This window comes from Hermetia illucens, chromosome 1 (genome assembly GCF_905115235.1).
Source record: "Hermetia illucens chromosome 1, iHerIll2.2.curated.20191125, whole genome shotgun sequence".
NCBI classification, from domain to species: Eukaryota; Metazoa; Arthropoda; class Insecta; order Diptera; family Stratiomyidae; genus Hermetia; species Hermetia illucens.
In genome coordinates this window covers 95462492-95468804 of record NC_051849.1, presented here as the reverse complement: position 1 = coordinate 95468804, position 6313 = coordinate 95462492, and positions in this window count along the sequence as shown.

The following is a 6313-nucleotide window of genomic DNA, read 5'->3' as shown; positions in this document are numbered from 1 at the left end:
TTGTTGATGCTTCACCTCCAGATCCTCTGTTGACTACAGTTATTGCGGCATCCATTTCCCTCTTATAGGTGTCGCGGAGGGTTGTGTTGTGGATGGCTTCTGTGTTCACTCTCACCTGATTGTCAGAGGGGATTCTAGGTGGTATTGTTATTCGAGCTCGGAGCACCATGCCAACGAGATAGTGATCCGAGTCTATATTGGTCCCCCTATATGTTCTGACATTCATCAAGGCTGAGAGGTGGCGGCGTTCGATCAACACGTGGTCAATTTGGTTGAAAGTGGTCCCGTCTGGGGAGACTCACGTATGTTTGTGGACCGCTTTCCACGCAAATCAAGTACTTCCAACAACCATTTCGTGTGACACTGCTAATTGAATGATCCGCAGTCCGTTATCATTTGTATTTTGGTGTAAGCTATGGGGGCTGTTAAAATCGCCAAGTATGATTTTGATATCATATCTGGGATAAGCTTAGACGGTTCGTTCTACTACCTCGTAGAAGGTATCCTTCTCCGACTCTGCAGTCTCCTCTGTAGGGGCGCGAACGTTTATGAGGCTTATATTTCTAAATTTGCCTCACAAGTGCTGAGTTCATAGTTGATTTCAAAGCCGATAACAGCAGGTTTCATTTTTTGGCTGACTAAGAAACCTACTCCGAGCACATGGTTTACTGGATGACCACTATAATATATGGTGTAGCGACTCTTCTCCAGGAAACCGGTCCCTGTCCAACGCATCTCCTGTAACGCTGTTACATCAGCCCTATATTGTGCACGTTCCATGAGAAAATGCGCAAATCGTTATTCCTTTGTCGTTTCCAGGTTCGTCGTTGTGTTATTCGTCCAGTTCGAGGCTCCTGCTGTCGCTTCTTAACAAGTTGTTTTCCATGGAGGATTGTCAACCCTACCCAACCCCAACCTGGAGGACCAGTTGGTATAATTTGTCCGGTTTTTAGGCGCGGGAGACTAGCCTTCATCCTTCTCCGTCTGTAGCTTTTCGTTATGAAAGAGCCCCCGGCGGTCACCACGTGGAGATGGAGATAGGGTTTGGTAGTAGAGTTGTTGGTGTTGGTTCAGCAGGCGTTTCCCAGGTTTTATGCTCCATCGTGGGTACCAATCTACGTTTCGCCTTGCGACCTATACTACCCTTTGACCGTAAAGCCGTCATCGCATTACATTTTTTTAAAGTTTGGGTGCTAAACCCTAAACGAGGGGTCCGCGGACGAAAAAAGAGACGGAGTAAGTTGCTCGCCATTTGGTCGGGTCTGGCATCAAGTTGATGCGGACTTAGGACCCAACAATTCTCAAAAAAATATGTTTAGCTCTGGCCAAGCTTTGGTCGCAGTCATGTTGTGTTCTGCGAATTATATAAAGGAGAACTTATCATCTGCGAGCCGCTTCGGTCACGTTGCTCCCAGGGCAGAGGTGAGGCGATTTGCCTCTGCCTTGGTAAGAAACCGTAAAGCCGTCATCGCCCTAAATTTTTTTCACGTAACAACTTGTTTCATCTTTTGATCAACACTGAATGTTATATGAATCGCTATTTTGACTAGAAAAACATTAAATTTTATGAAATTGCGCAGAAGCTATGAAATTATAGTGTTTGCGAATTGCGTTTGCTCACTTCTTTTTATCAACGTTTAGACAGGAACATGAAGCGCTACCTTTCTCACTGTCACTGGAAGCACTACAAAATGTTTCTATTAAGTTGTTAGCAGCCGATAAAGTGGATATGCATAAAGGCACGTTAGATCAATGTAGATGCGCTCATATATATGTATGCATCGTCAAATGGTAATAAGCAATGTTTGTTTATTTAGGATGAAGACAATATTCATGTCTTTGATATGTATGTACATATGTGTAGCTTGGAATTTTGGAAAATATGAAGGAATATAGGAATATTTTGTATTCTTAGCTATGTACGAATGGAATATCATACATAGAGAGTTTCTCACATAAGATGAACACAAAACCTTCGTGCCCGAAACGCCCAGTTTCCGGTATCCCGACCTGTTTTGTATCTACATAGAGTGCATTACTTTAGTTACTCATGTATATATTTCAGGTCGGCCATCAATCCTCACCCTCTACCACGGAAAATCGGTTCACATACGAGGTTGGTTAGTACGATGGCTAATTCCGCAAAGAGAACCCAGAATGTTTTGCTGAACCGTTCGCATGATATACTGTATGTTACTTCTTAGAAGGATTTCATTTCAATTACTAATTCGTTTTTAAAATAGAAGCCAATAACTGAAGATGTGTCCACATTTCTGGTGTAATTCTGTTTCTCGTAGTAATAAAAATCTTAAAATGTGTGAGATTTTAATTTGCAACTTTAATTGTTTTCATCCTATTTTTTGCAAAAAGACTAGTAAGTTCGTAAATTTTAGCTTACACCGGTTATGAATAATTACCGAATCTACTTGCTGTTTGGTCGTTTCTTTGCCATCCAGACTTTCTTACCCTTCCTTTCCAAATTAGCGTCAAATTTAAGTGAAAATAAATGAAAAGAATATTCAAACTTCTGATTTGATAAGGAATTAATTTAAACTAAATATATCACATAATGATTAGATAAAGACAATGTTCAAAAAAAAGCTATGAAAATTTCTCAATCCGGCATATCCTGCCTTCATTATAATGAATTGAATGCTTTAGGAAATGACTCCACATCCTTTTGATATTATTATTGATTTTCACATATCACGAGTCTTTCATGAACACGTGGGTGTTTCACAAATTATTCATCGTTAACCAGACATTATGCGCAATACATAATATCGTCGGTTACAAATCTACATGTCCTTAAATTATTTTACTAAAAAAAATTCTCAAATATCTTTTAACTGACAGGAAATGCAAAACAACACAAAAAGTGCTGCTCAAGAAGTGAAAACACCTCAATAATAGGCTCAAGAAAATTAGGTCATCCCTTTTCCTCTCAAATAGAGCACCATGAAAAGGGTTCCACAATGATAGCGAGAGCCTGTGCAAAGGCCCTCGAACCAATTGAAAAAATATTTTATAGAATGGACGGTTGGTGGGATTTACCGGAATAGGTATCGTTTGACAATTCTATTCGATTCCGTCTGATAGAGAGGTAAATGTAGGTAGTTAGCGTTTTATTTTGGAAAATGTGATTATACTTAACATTCTAAACCCATAATGGCTCTCTATTTCATTAACACAAAGTAACCAACACGATTTTGACTCGAAAGTTTTGTTTGAAAACCGCGTCCTAGAGCTAAGTAGCTGCATTTTTGTGATTTTAAAGGATATGTACAGTTTTTTTGATTATGAAAGACGAAAAGAAAGTTGTATATATGCATATAATCTGTTGCGATCTTGCTATAGACTCTCTAATTTCAGCTTTGAGTGATCCTTTACTTTTGCATTAGTTATCGATTGACTATGCAAACTATCGTTCGTTCTCTCAGGTGACAGTGGGATCCATTTTTTTATCAACAGTTTTTCTATTGGTGAAATTGAAATGAAGTAGGTTTCTTTTCTTGAGTGTACACTCCTTAAGCCTGAATGAGTCCACAGTAAATCCGTTACTGAATTTATTTTTCCTACAGTTTCCAGACTATAATTGCTCTCTTCTTCGAACTTGCAAAATACATCCGATAGATCATGGGCTTAAAAATACTAGTTAGTTATTGTAGCCAAATCCAGCTTTTACATAAAAGTATGCATGCCTATTTAATATATACATACCTCCCACTGCCCGTAAAAGAACTGTATATATAGGAAAGGGGAGGCGTCCATCATTGATCTTACACATTAAGGTCGTCTTTAAGCATTCGCATCAGGATGAAGGGAGGTACAATGAAAGCCCGATCTCAAAAACCTCCGCAGCGGCCTTATGAAAAACTCTATTTTTAGTGGCCTATTTCGATTCTCATGCTGCTAGATTAAACTTCTGTTTGAGTGATAATTAGCTTCCGAGCGACTTAACATTGATAACCATTTTTTGGATGCTTGGAATAGAAACAACACAATATTACACAGTAGGGGTGTCAACAATCACAATAATTACATAGAGTCATTCATGTTTATTAAAAGTGACCTAATTTACTTGCTTAAAGTCGTACTATAATGACTTTCATCCCAGTCACAAAACACACTTTGTTGCTACCAATAGGAGGCTATATGGGTGGATATTTTTTTGGGGCAAGGTGGGAAAGGTGTTAAGAAAGCAAGAGCAAATTAAATCTCAAAGGAAGGAGATAACAATCGAATGCAAGGGCCTGGATGAAGTTGCTTTGAGGGGAGGTATTTGTGTTGCCCTAAAAGAATAGAGTACCATAATTATCAAGGATTCCACTGGAGATTCTTTTCATATCGTTCTATTCGCTTTATAGATACTATGAAGAGATGTTGAAAGCTTCTCCCTTTCATCGAACTAGTGGCTGGTCAGTACGTTTTTCGTTTAGCCCGTTCTACGTGGGGAGGGGCAAAAATATAATCGCAGGTTACTTACCGGAGGGTTGGTGAAGTACATCCACTGTATCCGGAGGTGGGTGAGTTCAGCATATCAACCAACTACGTTGAAAGGATACAGCGCATATAGGTCAGGATAGAGTGAGGGGAATGATCTCGATCGAATCTGTCCGAAGTGACCGTCGACCCCTCAAAAACCCTCAGGGCTGCACTAAACGCAACATACCAGCAGGTGGAATAATTGCGAAAACGGCCGCAGGACACATACACTGATCTCGTGCGTTTGGAAAGGTGTCGAAGAGACACACTGAGAAATCAATTACTACCTGATGCAGTTCCTTACGGGACAGGGTGGTTATTAGAAGTATTTGTATCGCTTAGGAAATGAATGTCGTCGAGTAGACTAAAGCCCTGCTGCAAAGGAATACTTAAAGTAGGGGAAGTGGAGTGGGGGTGGTTTTAATGAGCGAGAATCCCGCAACTTAGAGATATAAATCGGAGAGTTGTTGGGAGAAGGTTCTGAAGCAGCGGACCAAATTACGAACAACAAAAGCAGCATTCCTGGATATCCCATCTCTGATAACATAGTTTTCTTGTGTTTGAGGAGTAATTGATGATTTCTGCTGCTGCCGAATCTCAAATTGCCTTGACTTGATAGGAAAATTTGCAGAAATCGAGTATGTAGGCAAATTTACCTCTAGCGAATGGTCGGCATCATACCATATGATAAGGCTGCTAGGGTTGGACTCGTAAGAGCTTCAATTAAAGTCTAAATGGTTGCTTTACGTCTCTAACACGGATTGATGGTTATATAGGTCTTGATACTAACAGTTTCATTCCGGGTTTACATCTTACGTATACTTTTGTGTTTTTGTTGTGTTTTGTGTGAAACAAAACCTTATTAGAATCGAGTCGATGTCTGTCTGTCCGTCTGTCTGTCTGTCTGTTTGTCACAGCCGATTTATTCGGAAACGGCTGAACCGGTCGTCACGAAAATTGGTAAGAGTGTGTGATCTGTTGTTCCCTTTACATGCAGCGAGTGGCGCCATTTTGTGCTAAGTTTAAGGGGGAGCAAATTTGCAAATTTTTTTTCATAAAATGTGGCCATGTGGGTTATCAAATTAACAGGTTCAATTAGTACTTTTCGAAACTGGTTCCATATTTGATATTGGGTGAAACATGGGGGAGTGAGGGTTCAAAATATGAACCCCAAAAAGTGTAACAGATCTCGTTCTCAGAACCTATCTAACCGAAAAATCTGAAAAAAATCACAGTGGTGCATCTCTATGAAATCTAGGCCTCAAAATACATCCGGTTCCGATATCTGCACAAATAAAGTTAATAATATTTCCACATTTTAGAAATTTACGCGGCAACCCTCCTTATGTCCATTCCAGAATTATAAAATTTGGCATGGCTGTAATGAAGAACATAATGCGCAAGTTGGTCAAGTTTGAAGCAAATCAAACTATCACTAACAAAGTTATAGGGTGTGAAACTCTGCCATTTTTTGTGAATTTCGTGCACTCTGCAACCTATATGACGTGATCATCACATATCAATTCATCAATATCACATCGAAATGAGTTCTTATGAATGGGGTCGCAAAGAATTATTTTGTGTTAGTTTTTTAGTCTCTTGCATATGAATATCAATTATTCCAAGCAGAGATGTGTGTATGTAGGTATATAGTATATGCGTGCTAATAGTTTGCGGGTAGTATCTAATTCAGATAGAGATATTTGTACATTAAACCAGCAGTATTTAATATACGTACTATATATGTACATATGAATGCTTTTGCATATGTATATATGTTCAGTATTCGGAAATAGGCAGTTTGTTTGTTTAGGGTTGAGCTTAATAT